Source organism: Anopheles aquasalis, chromosome 3 (genome assembly GCF_943734665.1).
Source record: "Anopheles aquasalis chromosome 3, idAnoAquaMG_Q_19, whole genome shotgun sequence".
Lineage (NCBI taxonomy): Eukaryota > Metazoa > Arthropoda > Insecta > Diptera > Culicidae > Anopheles > Anopheles aquasalis.
In genome coordinates, this window is record NC_064878.1 from 2,252,501 (window position 1) to 2,272,500 (window position 20,000).

General features: G+C 46.0%; 1 protein-coding gene across 2 annotated transcripts in view; it reads left to right on the plus strand.

Moving 5' to 3' along the window:
• LOC126577756 (neuroligin-4, X-linked-like) overlaps positions 1-20,000 on the plus strand; it is an 80,341-nt gene that overhangs the window by 4,867 nt on the left and 55,474 nt on the right. For both annotated transcript variants that reach the window (XM_050239633.1, XM_050239632.1), the window contains exon 3: positions 7,276-7,315. The gene's annotated coding sequence lies outside the window, so the exon portion shown is untranslated. The remainder of the gene's footprint in view (positions 1-7,275; positions 7,316-20,000) is intronic.

Sequence of the window (20,000 nt, forward strand, 5' to 3'; positions counted from 1 at the left end):
TTAGCATTATTGTACGACTGATGGCAACAAGGCCTTGTTCTCGCCCCCTTCCCCAAATCGTGGAAGCTGTCTTGCGGGTGTTCTCGCGTTAAGTTCGGACAGATGATGCTGCCACTCAGCAATCGCAGTGGGCTGGCAAATGTTTGTGCGAAATTTTCCATTTATCTAATTAACCAACTTTTGCCTGAATGATACTTTCTTCTCCCTTTTTCAGATGTCTTGCGATCTGCGAGAAAATGCTCTTCGTTTTCCGGTGGAAGGAAAACCAGCAGTGTTTCAATATGTCTTTCCGTTGTGTTGATCTTGATGCTTCATTTCTGTCGCTTTGAGTGGAAATGGAAGGTGTATCCGTGTGTTGGCATTATGTTTAAACTTTATTTTATCACTGCACATTTAGTTATGGGAGTTTAAATGATGGTAAATGCTGTATCATGGATTTTGCGGGTGCTATAAAGCTGGAAAGGATAACAGTTTTATCGCAGTGGAACGATCACGCGTGGTAGCGACAATAACTAATCGAAATTCAATCATTATGATAACAAGCGAAACCTCAATAATCCATGTGGTGCAAGTTCACATGCTGTACACTGTTATTATGAATTCGTCATCGCCAGACACCGTGCACAATGGCCCTCGCCCGTACAGCCTCAAGTGCAATCGTTTAATTGAATGGAGCGTAATTAATCACGTGGGTCAGAGGAAGAGCATACCGTGCGGCAACTGGAATATATTAAAAATCCAATTTATCATCCAGCTAAACCTGTGTTCTCGCTACACAGTGCAAAGCGAACGCAATGTATGGTGGTGGAAATTAATGAGATCACCGCTTGCTCCGTTCGGAGCTCTCTCTCTCTCTTTCGGGCATGGAATGGATTTGAATAAAGCCATCACGAAATGATGATAAGCTCGTCTCGGGCGTCTCGTCGATTGATGAGACTCTTGGTGGTCTTGATAGTAACCATCCTACCTTTTTAATGCTCATTTGTTTGCTCATCATGCACCTCAGATTTGAAAGTGGCATGTCTGCACAAAATAAAGCTGGTTCCTTTTCCCAGGGACGACCGAAAGAAGCCAAAAGTATTCCATCATCATCCGTGCTTGTATGCATTGTTGGCACACAAGAGTGTTGCCTCAAAAGATAAGAGGTACACGGTGCTCGGTGCTGTTCAATCCTTGCTTCGTGCTGATGAAAGGTAGTTTGCATACGAAAGACATTTTCAAATTAAAATAATTAATTTTACTTTCGTTCACGATATGATGAAGCTAACGCCTTGTTCGAGTATTGCTGTAAGCTTAACGAACGCTTTGTTCTGTTCAGTTGCTTGCTGCACTCACAAAGCATCGTTTATGCTTTTGCTCGAGGTGAGATGTTTTTGGTGCGACCGAGTTCCACCCAGAGAGTCTCTGTTCAGCCACTGTTCAGTGTGTGGCCATGGGACTGACACATCCAAAGATTTACGATCCTCCGACAAACAGAACAAGAACATCTGAAGAACTGTCTGTGCGCTAAATCAAGATGCCGCTGTAGGCTATGTGCCCTTTTGCACGAGTGATTCTTGGCGACAAACTCTTGTGCCCAAGAGCGAGAGGAAGGCACCACTCCAGACGCCAGGTGATACTCGAATGCTCGCTCCGGATCCCTTGCAGCCGTTTACTTCGTTCTCATTCTTCAGCGTTGAGCGTTGTCCGTATTTAAAGCCTTGTCAACAGTGTTGTTCATGTAAAATGATTTCTCTCCCTCTTGTGCCCAAGAGCATCACCGAATGAATGAGAAGTAATCCTCGAGCAGTGAGTACATCGCAAAGTTGTTGTTAAAGTGGCACTGCTTGTTCTGCTGTATACAATCATGTTTAAAAGGTTTTGATGCGAAATAAATCCCTCTCAATTCACAGGAATGTGCTCTAGTGACACGCTTCACATTGCATTCCATTATTAATGCAGCTAGAGGATTAGCGGAATATGTTTTCGTATCTAATCATGGACCAACATTATCCCTTTCACATTGCGCGACTTGAAGCGTTTGCATGTTTAATCCGAGCAGTACCGTTTATCAATCTCATTTTTATGCAGAACAATTGACAATATCCGCAATGGCGAAGGATTAGCAATTCATGATGGAGCTAATCGGTTGTGTTGTGAGAAAAAAAAAAACCAAGGCCAAGCCCCACGATATCCAAATTGTGTCCAAAGATTCATGGAAGCGTTCCATGCGCAACACATATGGTAACGGCGCCGGGAAGGATAAACTGCTTCTTCGCAGCCTGCTTTTCCAGTTCGTTAACCGCTCCGGATCGAAGGCAATGGAAACTGTTTATAGCTGGTGCTTGACACAGATCACGGTAACTCGGTAGCCTAGTCACACCATTTGGTGCCGGTTACATGCGCCATTGAGCTCGATTAGAGCCGACTTCACCGGGGTGCCTTCCGAGCATCGAATAATTCATAATTATTCGTTCAATTTTGTAAGCGTCCTCCTGCGAATTTCGCAAACTGCCAACCGCTGTACCTGCCTGTTCTAGGCCTGCCAAGGTGACGGGGATCTTAAATCGACATCTATCATGGGCCTAATTAGTGTTTGTAATTACGGTGCCAACGGAGCGGAACACGGAGCCACCGGAAAGTCGCGCGAGAACCACAAGGATCATCCGCTACTCTCTCTCTCGCTTTCAGAAGCATTCTTACACTCTAGTGGCGGCCCGCAAGGTGTCGCACGACGGTTCATTAGTCTACCAAGGCCGCCGTGTACGCCATTTTACGCCACGGTTTCACGGTCGGTGTGATTGAAATTGATAAATGTTTCATCGTTGAGCAAGGAGCCCGAGGGACTTTTAGCAGCTTAACACCCAACAAAGTGTCTCCTATTAATGACGGTCCCAGTAAGGCAGCGAGTCCTGTTCCCAAGTGAAGTTGTTTCTGGATTGCGTTTTTTTCTCTTTCAAGTGAAATCATTGCTCTCAAATTGACCACGTTCGGTGCGAGACAACTTCAGCTTCAGGCAGACACTCCGTCGCACCGTCGGGACCGCAATCTGCAGTCCCAAGAATGGAAGGGAAACTCTCGTGGAAAATCGTGGTTCGAAACAAGTAGCCCTGCTCGGATTGGTGTTTGCAAAACGAGACGTGGAGGTTTTTTTTTCGTTAATTTTTAATTTCAATTATCTAGATTAGCACTTTTGGCTCGGTACCAGGAATGCGAGTGTTGGTTCCCGACATTTCCCCAAAGTTGCTGCTGCTGCTCGAGAGTGCGGAATTCAATTACGCTTTTTGCTGCTACTGCTGCTGCTTCCCATATGAACCGTCGTCGTGTGGCGTCATTTTGCATTTGAACTTTGGCTTTTTTTTGGGTGTAGTTATTTCACAACTTTTGGACTTTATTGGTGCCGTATTGCCGCATCGTCTAGTGGTTGCTTGGGTTGCTGCGTTGCGAACTACGACGCGCGAACACGTATGTGTTGAGAGCATTTTTAGATGTGGCAGTGCATTTTATTGGCTTAGTAACAGTTCATGGACTCGCGCATGTTTCCGAAATTCATAAAAATTAATCAAAAAAAAAAACCTTGCTGAACAGTTGGAGCGCGGAACCGGAAAAAGGGAAACATATTTCCTGTTTCAATGTTGTTGGGAAATTTTTAGTTTAACATCCTGCCCGGCACGATTCCAGCCGTTCTCATGCGCAGTAGGCTTTTACTTTGATGAGAGAGTAAACAAAAATGTTATTTCTTTTCCGGACTTCTGTTCCGGCGGAACCGGAAACAGAATGATGATGATGGTGAAGTGAATCAGTTTACCGACAAATTAAACACATTTGTTCAACGGTAAAACCGACGCTCGAAACCTCTTCATTCACCTAAAGGAGTATTTGTGTTTGTGGAAAAAAAACTGTTATTTGACTCTCGAATCCTTCACCACACGAGTAGAGGGGTGCACCAATCCAAAATAAGTGGTACTCATACTGGGCAGTCCAGCCATAGCGAATGGCCAAGTCTGGACCAAGCGTTTGGTTTTTCATTCTAGTATTTCCTGCCCCATCACATCATTCACGTAGAGTCTCCATGGAGAAGCCGCAAACATCTCTCTTTCGGAGCAATCTTTTTCCCACCACCACCGCATTGGGGGCACATTCGCAATGTTCGCAAAACTCGCGCGTGGTTGTGAAGCAAACAAACCGTCCGACCGACCCGGTTTGGTTTGGCCTGATGCTCTCACTGCTCTCTGGCCCGGCCCTGTGCCGATGAAAGTGTGTCGATGAAACCTTGTTCCAACGCACACAACAGGGTTTTCTCACCCTCACTCGCTCTCTCTCTTGACACTCGGGAAATATTTAACCGCTTGAGCGTGGCATTTGTGCTCGTTTTATTTATTGTTTTCATTCGGTACCACCAGTGCTTCATCCGCTCGTGACGCTTCTACCACTATCTTCCATTTGATGAAGTTGAGGACAAGGGTGATGGATTGAATGGCCGGAATGGCCGTTGCTTTGGTTATGTTAGGGGTTACTGCTTCGAATATGGTTCATCGCGCATTTTCCCTGGTGGTTTAATCGAGAGCTTTTAAAATTTGGTAAATATTTAAATCAGCAAATACGGAACACGCTCGTTCGGTGGCGAGCGCTCGAATGCGTTCTTCCCCGAGTCACCCTCCGGGGAGGTGATGTTAAAGTTGAAGTAGAATTGAGTTATCGTGGTACGTGGAGCCTTCACACAAAGCAGCGAGAGTGTCGCTGCCACTGACATGTGCTCGATGTGCTCGCTCGACAAGCCCTCTTGTGTGAAGGGTTTTCAATTTGCCGGCACAGCACAGCACGGTGCACAACCACACCACGGTACTGGCACTGGCACTGGCACTGGCCCTGGCGCTAAATTGCTGTGGCGAAACAATGGGGCCGCACAATGAAATGTGCACGGCCCGTTAGAGACATCTCATCGCCATGGCAAAGTGGCACAATTATGGGCAAACGGCGTGCCGTCCACTGGCCGGACGATAACTATCGGAGGAGGCGTCGGTGGAGGCGCCTGGTCTTTCGAACGATTTTGTCAGCCCGTTTCGTCGCTGGTAGCAGCCCGTTTTCATCTCTCTTTCTCGCTCCGTGTCATTACTCGCTCGGAAGGGAAATCGTTAGTTTTTACGATCGTGAAAATATTCAAAATTTGAACAGATTTCCGTACAATCGTATTTATTGATATTGTTAGGGCGGCGCACTCGACGCGCAGGCTACTCGATCGGTGAAGGAGAAGAACGGACCCCGCATGGCAACTGCGACGTTTGTCGTTGTCCGTGCGCCATTAGATGCTGTAGCGCAAACAAAGTATTTCAATAATCTGTCCCCTAATTGGAGTCTGAATGAATGGAAACGAGCGATATGGCGAATGAATTCAATTTCATGCGCACCATCATCATTTCTATAACCGGAATGCCACGAACATGCTTAGACCAAGCAAGGGGAAACCCATTAAATTCATATTCCACTGACTACTGAGTCGGGGTAGACTGATCCTAAAGTCACTGCCACGTCTTTTTTCTCTCTTTCGTTTGATGGTTGGACGTTAAGCTAAAGAGAGAGCTATTCCGAGGACACGCTGCATGCTGCATTGCGGTGCGAGGATGGTTTCCGGTTTCCTCTTCTCCCAAAAATAAGCCGGAAGCAAGAAAATCAAATTTGGTTTCCTTCTCTCCCCCCCTATCGTCGCACATTTCAATTTTCATTCCATCTCCTAGCGATATCTTTACCATTTGTGTGTTGAAACTGTGCTGCAAAAATCGGATCAGTCGCTCGCTGTCGCGCCAATTCCTCGAAACCCTAGGTAGAAGTAAATGGAAAATAATTCCCAAACCCAGCCTTCGCAATCTGTGGCATGGTTCTACTTTTAAAGCGTTATCTTTGCTGCTTTGGCCACCGCATTCCTCCTCCTCTGTTAAGTGCTTTTATTGCGCGAACCGGGGAGGTTTAAGGTTCAGTACCGTTTGTGCTGGAGGACCTCCACCTACACACCTCCACCACATCGAAACAATGAATGTAAATAAGAGTTAAAATGAATTTTGAAGTATTTTCCGTAGGCCCGCTGGCCGCGCAGACCCACTTCAATGACAAACGGCGCGGAACGGGTTGGTGCCATCATCACCCGCCGGCTGTGGGAAGGGTGTTATAAATTAACCAGCATCAAATCGACCAACCATTAAACAATCAGCTGCGTTCATGAGACCAGCCAGACTTTTTGGCCAGAGCGAAATACCGGGGAGGTGGTTTTCCTTTTTCAATAATTTAACGGCAAGCAATAAAGTTGAAATGGTAGCGTGGGCTGGGTTGGGCGGAATCCAATTTCCACCTGACACCACCGGCATACCCGGGGGCGTGGGCCATAAAGTGGTGCCGATTAGGTGCGGTCGTGTAGCACGATGTCAGTGCTACCAATGAACCGCGGGCCCTAGTCATGTCGTTCATGGAAACATTTTGAACCTTTTCCGTTATTGTAGAAATCGTTGTTCACTTGCAATACCCCCTTGGGAGGAATATTTTTCGCTGAATCGACAATGGAGGTCAAACATGTTCATAGTTAAGCGAAGCGAACGGGAGAGAAGAACATTTCTCCCTCTAAAATAAGACAATGAGCGCAGCGCAGTTTCAACGAAAAGCAACAGGGTAAGAGCATGAATAATGTAACGAGTGATGATTGATCGGACGGAACTGCAACTATTTTTAGAAAACCTCTCCCTCTGTATGTGAAACATGCAAGCAAAATGGCAATGGCAATGGGAAGAGAAAAACAAATAAACGAGAATAAAATCGAACGAGAATGCATTCGACTGACAGGGCTGCCGAATGGTCGAATTTTCCAGCTATTGATATGCACATCCATTATGCAAAAAAGGCTCGGTTCAGTTGGTTTTCCGTTTTGGCAGCCGGAAAGCAGCAGAGCCTCCTGTGCACCGTGCTCCTGTTCATGGAGTGTGAGACGTGTGTACGTGCTGTTTGCCATTGTATAAGGATCTACAGTTTTGCGATGAAACTGAAAGCCATGATTATGGAAAATGGGAATCTAAATGAAAGAAAACGGGATGCTTTTGAATGCTGTAAAAGCCAGCCAGCCAGCCAGTGTGATTGACGGCAATTGGTAGATTGGCGGTGAGGTTTTCCATAATGTATGGCATAATTGCAAAAGCAAACACTTTAACTCGGTTTCGAACATTGAACGATTGCTATCGATATCTGTAGCTGCTGTACCGTGTGCCCATCACTGATCAATAACTTGTTGGATGTTTGTTTCATCTTTTATTGCAGAATTGATTGAACAATGACGTCATTCGCTCGATGAAGGAAGGTAAGCATACTGCGATACTGTTTACTGTTTGTTCTTTGCAAACGGAAAAACTACTTTTATACTTTGTTGCTCGGTTGCTCTGCTTTATTAATTATCATAAATGAACAATCGCTCGCTCGTCCAGGAGTGCCATGACTACTTTTATGGCTCACAGCGACGACATGCGATGGCAGGTTATGAAATTCACCGTCCGTTCTACGTGCTTTGTAACGGTTCCACTGGCCTTCGACTGATGAAGGGCAAAGCTTGATGGAGGAAAACTGGTGCCGCGGCTCGTAAGCATAAACAAGGGCCAGAGGCCGCTCTCTCTCGAGCATTTCGTTCCCGGGTAGCAGCTGTCTTGCAACGGAAACAAGGTTTAAAATGGTGCCACTTGGCCGTGGCCTGAGAGTGACTGGTACGAGAGAGAGAGAGAGAGAGAGAGAGAGAGAGAGAGAGAGAGAGAGAGAGAGAGAGAGAGAGAGAGGTTATGCAAGAGGGATGTTTTATGGTTTTCCGGTTCAAGTTTGAGAAGTGTCCCTCTGGTGTTCCCTAGATGACAAGTACTGACCGACCAACTAACCGACCGTCCCGAAGATCTACGGAGCCGTAGAGCCGTAGGGCCAGCTCGGAACTGTAACAACGACGATGGCGATGGTGGTGGTCGCCATCCACCACGGCAGTCTGGCCTTGCCATTGGCACGGGTGCAATGTAGCCTGCCATTGGCAGACAGCCACGCCAGTATGGCGGGCGGATGTAATGCCCTGTCATGTTTTTCTGTGAAAATCACCATGTGCACCATGCGCTCGCCCATGAAGCGCAAACCATGCGGCCACAGGTCGCTCCGCTTTTCGCTTTTTCTGGCCAAACTTTGTCAACGTGGTCATCGGAAGCTCGGTGCACAAGGCCAGCCACCGGCTCACCGGTCACTGGCAGATGCAACTTTCATGCTGCAGGCCACCGGCTTCGGGGTTATCACACCGGAAACGGAAACGTTCGTTTGTGGGCGTGTATGGTGGGCTAATGTATGGCGGTGAGCACTCTAGCAGTAAATCTGAATTTTGGGCCGAAGCTCGTCCTCGTGCTCGGGATTCCCTCCCCTTTCATCACTCACCGTGCCATGCAGCATTTCGGACACGTGCAAATGTTTATCCTTTCCCATTGACGGGCTTCTGTTTGGTGCAGCAGTTCGCCCACCACCCTCTGTGTTACGTGCGTGTCACGGAAAAGTCAAACCCAACCGGTACAGTTTTGATATTAGAAATCGGTGTCCGAGTGTCCGAGTGATTCCAACTTTCCAATGGATCTGTTTTCGTTGTCTCTCTCCCGTTTTACTTTCTGGCTGGCTGGCAAGTTTTGTAAAACAAACTTTTATCATTTATCTTGTGCAGTGTTATGATGAAAGGATTCTTTAAAGAACGTTCCAGAGTTGTGTTCTAGCAGCAGTTGGAGGACACATACTTGCTCTACGCTTATTAGTGGTGCCCAGATAGTTCGCATAGGAATATCACAATCAATCACAATCTGTCACGCGCCGGTGATAGATGACGGAGCGATTTACGAGCACAATTGACCGCGCTTTGAAGGATTGAAGGTGACTCAACAGGTTCCTGGCACCATTCGTTGGCTTTCCTTTTTTTTGGTGCAGGCTTAAAAAAGAAATAAAACAATTTACAACCACCGGCCGGCCAGATCAAGGATGGCTGTGTGTCACTTGACGCTTGTCAGAAGCGTATCAGCGATTTTTTTGTCACATACACCTCTTGCTTACAAAGGATATTCCAAGAAGAGTTCGCAGCAAGCCGGCATTAAGTTAAAGGTCCTTTCCCAAAAAGGGCTCCAGGATGTGAAAGCGTTCAGGAAACTGGTTAGGTTCACCGCGAAGAAGGGTTTTAAGCACTATCTAGCACATCCCGGGTGCTTTCCGCTCCGTAGCATCGCTGACAAGGGCGTCAAGGGCGTCGCAGTTGGTGGAAGTTTAGAGAGAAAAGAAAAACGAAACAGTCCCCCCCTCCCCGTCGGTGAAGAAAAGCCAAAACAGACTGTGTGACAGTGTATTTGCAAATCTTGCTGCTACGACGCACGGGGCTGTTGATTGTCACGCGTCACATGTCACGATTGTGCCGACGTCTTTACGAGGACTTGGCACTTTTCTTGGTTCGAGTGGATGTTTTGATATACCAAAGCTGAGGGTGAGAACAGTTGTGGCAGAAGCAGATAAATCGATTCCACTTGCGTACCAGAGGACGTGCTGTCACAGCGCTCTCAGCGAGGGACTGAATTCTGGGGAAAACACGACACATCAAGTTGGCGGCGCAGGAGAGGATGAAATAAAGAAAGTTTCTTCATCCGATTTATACGAAGAGGGAAAGCGAAGATTCTTCAAACAGCTGGCGCGCGACGTGGCAGTACAACTCATTCGCACCGATCGATTCAGTGCTCTCTACTAAACGGGATTGTAACATTTGGTACTGCTGTCGGCACCGTGTTGCCCGTGCCCGTACTTGGCGAAAGCAGCGAACCGACAAAAACCCAAAGATCAGACAAAATGTGCTTCATGCATGAAAAGGAAGTCCAAAAACAACTGCCATAAGGTGTGCTGTCGGAGTGGTGAACTGAACCGGAAAACGGAGAAACCCTTTGCTGCATTTCACGGGATTTACCTGCCTTTTACGGTTCGCCAGTTCGTGAGCTTGTCCGTGTTGCACTGAACAGTCAGGAACCAGGAAGCCAGCACTGTGTGTAGAATGTAAAATTATTCAATCGTGTTTGATAAAAAATCTTACAAACTCTCTCTTTGTACCTGTGTCCTTTAGTCCAGAGTCCACACGATCAATGACAAGCCCAGGTTATGAGGAAGCTTGTCAGTAAAGAATGCTACGCCTGAACTGCGGCACAGATGTTCTGTGCAGCGAGACCAATGTTCAATGTTCGGTTGAGCTGTTTTCAGTTTCTTCCGGTAGCTAACGGATCGGATTTTCGCAAGTAGAGCACGCTCTCATTGATTCTTTCGTCATCCATGGCATCGAAGGCAGGCACAGGTTAGTGATACGAAGAGTTCCGAGAACTTGCACAGGTGTGCTGTGACTTTCGTAACCAGAATCGAGACGAATTTTGGGAGCACACCATGAATCGGGACGTGCTACGGTGCCGGAACAATGATTAGTTTGATTAACGCTTGATTTTGCTCCGATTTTTCGTCTGGTTCGATGCCAGTTCCGGTGGACTGAAGGATGTACGAGCATCACGAACTTCCTGTTTGATTGTCACCAGACTCCTTGAATAATGTTCAAAACCATTCACGTTTACCACAAAAAGAGTTCGTGGTGGATTGGAATTACGAGCAAAAGAGAAATTGTTAGCAATAAGAGCTACTCTTGTCTTTGAAGAACGCCAGCACGGGCCACTAGAAACGTGATAAGACCATTTCCGGTCCCTCGGTGGTCGCCCTATAATACGATATCAGATCAGATATCTTTCTTAATTAACCGATTTCTTCTTTGGCAATCACGATTTTTTCATGCCAACGGCGGGCATCCGCATCAGAAAAGGTCGCCACAGACTGCGAGTTTCCGTTTCGTATTTCCAGCCAAAGAGATCCATTGTCGGACCCCTCCTGGGTACACACTCGACTGGCGGCGGATCTTCTCATGCGCAGTTCCCGGAAGACTCACAACGGTTTTGCGCGATAATTGAGAAGCGGATGGAGCGATAAGATTGCGAAAAAAATGCTTCCAATTAATTTGCCACATGATTCTCTCGCTAGCGACAGCGCACTTGGTGTAAGCAAATCTCACAGAGAAGTATTGAATTGAAAAAGTGGTTGGGGAGATTTTGGGGAGTGTTTCGAATGGAAATAAAGACGATGAACTGTGTTTAATGGATACTTTATGAACTTGGAAAGTCCTCTCGTGACCGTGACTCAATCAACGAATCGGTGGTACCCTGGAGGCTTTATTCGTTGGTTGTAAAAGCGACAGTTTTTATCGCTCGTTCACTCGTTCAGCATCACGATTAGCACATAAACGAGAGAGTGGAGTAAGGGAAAAAGATTGAGCTAACGACGAAATGGGATCAAGGTTAACGAAGTGATTTATATACGCGTCATATCAACCAACTCGCGTTTCAGAATCGTTAAACGATTGGACTTCTTGAGCTTAACTTTTCTCGATCTATACCAGCGCTTGCTGACCGCACTGCAGAGGTTAGCCTCCAAATTCGCTCGTTACTATGCTTAGCTTTGCTGAGATTAAAACAAAACGTGACCGTCACGTTTTGCTTTATTTGCGGGTAAATACGAGGTAAGAAGCCGGCGAACCAACACGCGAATGATCGCATGCGGCCTCATCTCACGGGTCGATAAAGGTAGATCGCATGGGGCTGGCAGGCAAAGCAGGTCAAGTGAATCGCTGGCTCCTTGGATTATCGTATCGATGTGCCATAGCTTGCTACGATGACGAAGGATGAAAAAAATAAATTTTCCAAAACGTTTACCGCTCCTTAAATGACGTGTGCGAAGAATGATTGCCTCACGAAGCTCGTAACAGATGGGTTTTAACTCCCGTTTCGTTGCTCGCCCAGAAGAAAAGAGCAAAACTTTCGCACGCCCCTCTTAAAATCCATCGCACCGAAAAAGAGGAACATCAGACAGACGTTTTTCATCAGCCTGCCTGGTGCGTTACCGGCTCAAAACAAATCGTAGAAGGGATTTTAGAGGACCAGCGGTGCGGCGATGGCGGGAGAAAGCTCTAAAAGACGCAATAATGGCGAATGAAGGACACACCAGCGTGACGCGAGGACACGATGCTCTGCCAAGCGTGTGAAAATTGATGCCATTTGATGTTAGAGGCAAGGCAAGCAGGTCACGGTGAGACACCACGCGAATAGCCACGACGTTTCGGTTCGGTTGTGTTGTGAGAAGATTTGCTCCAGCCAGGGGATTGGCTCTAGAGAAAGAAAGAGGATGACAGAAAAAACAAACAGATAAAGCCCGGGATTTCGTGATACCTCATTTTCGCTTTCGTTTACACGCTGTCTTTGGCGCGAGTCGCGAGAAGAAAATGATTATGAGATGCTTGTCACATACGAGGTGCGCAAAGTCTTAAAAAAGTAGCCGTTTTTGGGGCGAAGGAACTGAGGAACGGATCGGCTCCGCTAGGGGTAAATGTCTTTTGTCCGTGTCTACAAGAGCAAACATGTGTTGGCCACAAACGCGGGTGGTGGGTGGGTTGATTGGAAGGCACATGTAATAAAGCACCTTCAGCACCCACAAGACACAAGATGGTCGTTTCTGGGGGTATTCTTCTCTCTTTCGTGCGTTTCTGGCTGCCTCTTTTTTTATTTTTGTTTTGAATTATAGTTGTTGTTCGAGGAGCGGGCGGTCCTATTGTTCACCGGGAGCGGGAAAATGGGTCCCGAAAACGAGATAAACAAGACGATAAATGGAAACGAATCATCAGCGCACAGGAGTGAAAGTTGGGCAGCAAGGAAAATAATGATTATGAAACGGTTTGTGTTGTGTTTGGCGGCGTCGAGGGTCGAGCTGCCTGGTAATGGATGCGAGAGTCGCCGCCAGTCGTTTTTGTTTTGTGGTTTCGCTACCCGCTTACGCTCTCGTTTTGCTTATGGAGGCGATGAGGATGATTGTGGATTATGTTGCAACCCATTCATTTGCCAGGCGATGTAGCACAAAACGATTTCTCAGGACCGCCCCGTTTGGTCTGGTCTGGTTTGGAAGGGAAGAAGATGTGCTTTCATATCGTTGCGTTGGTTTTTCGTAGAAAGCATGTTGTTCGGATCAGGATCAGGTTTTCCGCACAACAACAACGCAGTGCAGCCGTGATTGTGCATCGTCCAGGGGGTGAAATATTTATTGTTTTTTCTTGCCTTTGGCTCCTTGGGTTCAAAAAGTAGCCCATGATGTTGTTAATATTGAGTGAATGAACAGAAGTTTCTTTTCCAAACATTTTCCCGTTTTGCTCGCTTATCATCTCGTGGCAGCAAGTTGAACAACTGCGCGACTGTTGACGCAGATCAACCCACATCTTATGGCAGTGAACGTGCCGTAAGTATTGCTTAATTTAGTCTACTTCAAGTGGATGGTGAAGGCTGAGCAAAAAACCCCCAAAGTGGCATGGTACTTATGCGCGTTCGGTGTTCTTTTGCCAAAAACGAACCTCGAACACATCGCTGCAGGAGAATCAAATCCTCATGCTAACAAGCTCCCTGACCACTCTTGCCGTGTTTTACCTACCACCAGCAGCCACAAAATCCATTGTCATAAAAAAGGCCTCGCGTACCAAGGCCCAGAATCGATGCGGAAGCATTTCGGGTACCATAATCGTGTAGATACCGCTTTCAGCTTTAAACGAGCCACCGCACATCGCGATAGCTGCAACGTGCAAAGGCAACCGGAAGCCAGCTGAGGGAGCGAAGCAGGCTGGGTCCGATGTTTGGTGGCATCCAGCCGAACACAGCGCTCCAACGCTGTATGGTCTCTTTCTCTCATGAATTTCTATCAGATTTTTATTTGGTTTTATTCGTTAGCACAGTGCTCGCCCTTTCCTACAGTAGAGCTGGACGGTAGATCGTTAGACCGGGGACGACGATGATACTCGATAGAGATACCGAATACTGTCTAGGTGGTGGCCCTGGCCCCTGGAATCTTCTTGTGGTCTGATAGGCTTTGAACTTCCGAACAGGAAGCACGGCACAGTGTCTACCTTTCGACATGCACTCACATCGTTCTCATCGTCGTCATTTGGACAATTTGTTTGCCCTCCCTTTTGCATTCTTTTGGAGTATATTCTCTTTTGTTCCGGTGGTGGCGTGATTCCACATTTCTATTACCCGCATGCCGCCTTTGAGTGCCATTTTCATATACGATTGTTTGGTAAATAAAGCTTAAAAGAACTGTCAGCAACCGATCGCCGAAAATGGAACCGAGGGGGGTAGAAGTGAATAAACACGTAAAACGGAACAAATACATGCTGCTATGTGATATAAAACGCTCTCGTCTCTTCATTTTAAACAACCATCGTGTGTCAACATATTATGCTAGAAAGAAGATATGAAAATAAACTGAAACTGTGACTCAAACGAGAATGTGTTTCAGTTCAGGAATTATGTTTTATGTTTTAAAGTTTATCTACTAGGTTTACACATTTTGGATGCTCGGTTTCAATTCAATGAATATCGAAAATGAAAGACTGCATATTGTGGACGCACTTTGAATATGATTGCGATCGTGGAGTAATTAAATTTTGAATCACCCTCAGACTCCTCCGGGATACAATTTCTAAAAGAGCAGATTCGAAGTCGTTTAAGAAATAACGCAATTATGGAACTAGTTCTTTTTATTCCCTCTGGGAGTCTACTAATTGAGGTCGGTTTCGAAGTGGTCCACATGTCAAATGGGGTTAGTAAGTGATGTACGGAGCTTTGGAATTTCTATTGGTTTAATGAGTTGTACCTAATCGGCAGTCTGACGTCGAGTGTATGTGAAAAAGGACAGCTGCAGCTGCTGGTAAGCTGAGCTGGGAGCATCATCTTCATTCATTTGACGTTGTTTTATTTTATGAAAGAAACTTCAAGGGGAGACAAATATAAAAGAAGCATCTCGCATAATGAAAGAGTGAGTCTTACTTCAGATTTTAATTACTCCTGCATTTGACGTCCTTCGCTGACGCTGTTCAACAATATACATAAAGTGTCTTGGTGTTCGTGTTGTCGATGAGCTTGCATTCCGTCGCTCGGCAGTCTGGGAGCAAAGTTCTTCCGCATGACGTTTATTCTTCGAGGTGTCTGTCTCTCCTCTCTTTAAGTGCCTCGAAACGGTAGAGCATAGCATGCCGGGGGAAAACTATTTCAAGTATGCTATCAACACGTTCCCCACTGTGCCTCGACTGTGCCACACAAACTTACATTCCATGATAAACACTTTTTCCTCGACCACCACTAATGACGGCAATCGTTATTAAGCCCTATCCGGTGACCCGGAAAGTCAAGCAAAAAAAAGGTAATCAAGTGGCGACTCGGTGGAGACGCAGCAACTGTCTCTGGACGACGTGGAAATCTTGTGTCCAGCTTGCTGGCCATGCTGTGTAGCGAAGAATAAGGTGGTTATCGCAAGACCTAATTGAGATGATTCTTTCCGGTATCGTTTTGATAGTATGCAGATTGTAACGACGCTTACAAGAAGAACGAACGAAAGAGATCTGATTTATGTTCGTATGCTAAAGGCGAGTGAAACAAACTGAACATTTTCCGCCAAACGCAAGCTATGGCTTCTGGTACGGAAAAGATATTTCATGTAAATTGAATAATATTTCAGCGACCAACCGCCTCAACACCGTTCCGATATCGATCCGATCAGCGTTCCGCTAGTAGCAGCCTCTTGCTCCATGGCTTCTGTAAGAGTTGCTTTTTTAAACGAGGATGAAATTTGGAAGGTTTTTAATTAAATTTTCATGATGAAAATTGACTTGGCCTTTGCTGCTGGTGTAGAAAAAGGACGTTCTCAAGATGCCAATGCGATGGGCCTTGTCAGGGCCCGGCAGTCTGGAAAGTGTTTTCCGTTTTGTCCGATTTTTCGTGATCCTGGTGGCCAGATAGGATAGCTAACCTGCAGTGACATCCTCACTGGTATGTGGGGATATCTACAACGAACAACGAGAGCCATGACCCATAATGAAAACGCAAAAAACTGTCATCGACCATTTCGCCTTCTCCTGTTGACAGTGTTACGTTAATGTATTTTTATTAAGTCGCGTAGCAGCGCTGAAGCGGTTTTTTCTCAGAATTGGTGAACCAAACCAGGAACCAGGAGTTGGTTCCATTTTTCTGACTTGCAGGAAGTAGGAATTTTCATTTCAAATCCTGCAACAAGCCTCCGAGAGGAATGGCGTTCCTTCGGTGAGTCTTAAGGTATTTCTTGTTGAATGTAGCTTACCAAAGGGATTTGAGTGAAACAAGAAAAAGCACGAGTCTTAAGCTGAGGACGAAACAGAGAGAGAGAGAGAGCTGACATTGAAAGATATCTTACTGTTCCTAGAAACAGGAGACTTTCAGCTTGAAAAATAATTGGTTAGCAGCGGTATGTTTTTTTTCGAAGGAGCCTGTTTGATCTGCTATCCAGAAAAGTTTTTTTTTTAAATGTTTTTCCTTACATTGTATCTTCTCATCATGTTAAATGAAGTTTAATGATAAGTAACAACAGCTTTGTGGTGAAATTGTTACGTTTTTATGAACATAACAATGCACATGTAGCATATTATTCATTCTGGTATAGAGAAATGGTTCCGATGAGCTTTTGTCTTAGGAAACTACCCTCGGAATGTCCTGGTTCATGGGCAGGGCTTTTCGCTGAAACAACTAACAAAAGGATAGTTAAGGACTGGCTGCAGTAGGAAATCAATCAATCTTGCATATCCTCGCTGCAGCCGAAGCCAAAAACATTGCCTGATCCTAAAAGGTTGCAGGTCACGAACGGAAGCATTACGGCTGACAGATGGTCCGCACTGCAGTCCGTGTTCGGTTTGAGGATGGATTTGGTTGTTTGCAAGAAATTGCAAGATTGTTTCTAGCTCGAATAGTTACCCTAGCATAGTTTTCGGGTCATAGCAACCATAGCAACAAGCATGATGCGATGTACCTGCACCAAAAACGAGATCTCTATGCCAACGAGAGCATTGGGGTTGGCTTTTGCAGACATTTTTCGGTGAAGCGGCGAGCGCTGTCACAACCCCAAGCCACAAAAACCAATGGCGAATGCACGTCATAAATCATGTCCGAGAGTCAACATGCAATAATGAACGTACTGCTCAAGTGCTCCCATCATCATCGTGTAATGTGGCTCTTGCATGAGCATGTTTTGTAGTTTTAGACATTCTGTAGCGTTTCTTGTTTATGGGCAACGCCAAATAAACCATCTTTGGAAGGTAAAATGATGTAGCAAAATTAGTTAAAATGTGGCTGGTTGGTTTGAACATTTAATCTCGAATGTGTTTGGGATTTATTAGAAAGGTCGGGACTCATCTTCCTTCGATAAAGATATGGCAAAGGTATGAGAGAAGATAAGCTGCTAGTCGCTTATCGGCTGTTGGCAGTTGGCGGATCGACAGATAATACCTCAAGTCAAGTCGCTGTTTTCAAGTTCTCGCCTCGCAGCGTCCCGATTTGTGTCCGCTACTCATCATTGATCCATCATCCATGCGCGCCACAGTTTCATAAATCACCTCAATGTATAGCTCGAGCTCCCGGCTCTCGAGAGGAAATAGTCTTTCCATTCTCATCACAGCTTGGAAGTTCAGAAACATAATCTTCCAGCAAACTCTGCTTCCGTCTCTCGCTCCCGCTGTCTCTTTCATTGGCTCAACGGGAGGTATCTACGCATTACCTTGTTGTTGTTTGAGTTTGCGAGGAACACCTGAGGAGGAGCACCGAGAAGGGCATCGAGGGTGAGTTTAATTAGTCATTCCGTTGGGGTTGGGGGAGGGGGTCCTTTCTCGAGTCGCATCGCAAGAGCGAAGGGAATCGTTTATGCAAGGATTTTCTTGGGGTAAGCTTAAGCCGACACAAAAAGGGGCCAATGGTAGATGAAATGATAAACAATGGCGTAGGTAGGGAAGAGATGAGTGAATGAGCTCGACGGGCCACGGAAAATCCGGTCAAAATGTTGATGAATATTTATGATGAGTTCAACTTATGCGTAAGGTTACCCAAAATGCCAATGGTGTAAAAAGCGGTACCATCGATTCATTCATTCTGGTCGTCCCTTTTTTTTTTGTTCACTTCATTACAGACCGCGGCCACAAGCAAGAAGCAAATTAATCACCGGAGCGAAAAAGCGAAACAGCACTGCGGTAGTCGCAGCGATCGATATGATTTATTAGTCCTCGTTCGTTATTAGTCGGGACGAGGGGGGGCGACAGAACGTGGAAGAATGGCACTCATACACCTTCTAAATCAGGCGACAAAAACGGCCAACGGCCAAGCAACGCAGCTTAATCAAATTATACGCCATTATATCAAGATTTCCCGTGGTTCAAGGATATGAATCGTTTATTTCAAATGAGTTTTTCATAAATCTTGCGCACCACAGTTCCGCGAAATGTGTATGAAAGTGTTTCCGGATCGGTGACTCCGTGCACAAGCGCAAAATTTCGTTTAACTAAATATATGCACACATAAATCGTTGGGAGAGCAGATTTATGTATGCCCTAGATTCACTTTGCAATGAATTTCCTGGATATGGTTTCGCTGCTTGCATCCTCTGTCTTGATTGTTAGGAAAACACTTAAATGATGTGTCGTCCATAATCGCATGCTGGTAGTGAATGGTGTCTGCAAAGAAGCTTTAGACAGTTCAAACAGATGAAAGCAGATTTTATCGATTGAAAGGATAGTAATTGTTTCTTTTCTGCTTCGTAGCAAACACAAATCCTTCCTGGAACGGCAGGTCAGTATTCGATCGATCGGTCGGTCGGTATCGATCGGTGAATGTTTCCCCATTCTATGGGCGAATTTGATATTTTGCAGAGAAGAAACTAAAACCACGGCTGCTCTAGAATCCGGCTTTCAACAATGGCCACGGCTGGTGTTCTCGGTCTCGGTCCTCGGCACTCTAAAGACCTGGAACTTGATCCAACTTTTCGTTTCATCTTTGCGTTCCATTGTGAGAGCGCAGCAGAAAAGAAGGGTGCCAGACACAGACATTTCCCAATCAGCCAGCCCAGCCTACCCGGACCCGAACCTTTGGTTTGGTTGACTTTGGTCTGAGCCTTGTTGAGCAGCACCACAGCACCAAACGAATCCGAATTTCTTCTGTTTTTGTGGTCATTGATAAGACTGGTTGGGTTTTGGTTCGGTCCCCATGCCCCATAAACTTCGTTGGTCAAGCGAAAGTGTTCTTCAAAGCTGTGAACTGCTTTTACCGCCACCTCTCAACCTCAACCTGAAAGTCACTGCTCTGCTCTGCTGCCAAAGATCGGATTTCGGTGTCTTCTGAATGCAATTGCGGTGTCCTATTTGCTGATGCCAATGCGGGTGTTAGTAGTAAGTTTGTACTGGAAAAGTTTTCTTCCGAACAACTGATTCCTTTCGCATACTCTACCGTCTAAAAGCGAGTAAACAAAGTTCTACCTCTTGTTATGTCCATCCACATAGGACATTAGTGCTCGCTTTGGCTGGCCATTAATTGTAATTTGTTGTACTCTTTGTACTCTTGTGCTGACGAGGCGTAGTCGTCTGTTCCGCTGGTAATTGCGTTAAGTAAAAATGAATTCTTGATGACTTTGAGCCGGAAATGGTGCCGATAAGAGGAAGCGGAAACTTGTAAAAGGTTAATTTTGGCTACCATTACAAGCTTACAGTGGAGCAGCACCGATCATAAATTGACTCGAACCGGGATAAGATTTCCAATGCCGGAAAGAGCAAACGAACTGCCTGCATGAAGGCGCTGTACGCGAGTTCACGAATATTAGTCCCAAAGGAACCGCTCGGTGCCGATATCATGTTCGTTTGATAGCTTTATGATAAAGTGAACGCTTCGTGAGATCGTCCCCATGGGAGGGGGCGTACTGTTGGGGCTGTTCTTCATCGCTTCTGCTTCTTTCGCTTTCTGCTCCGCGATGCTGCGTGGGGATGAGTTTGAACAAATCGTTGCCAGTTCGACATGAGGCCTTCGAACAATGGCCCTGTGTGAGGC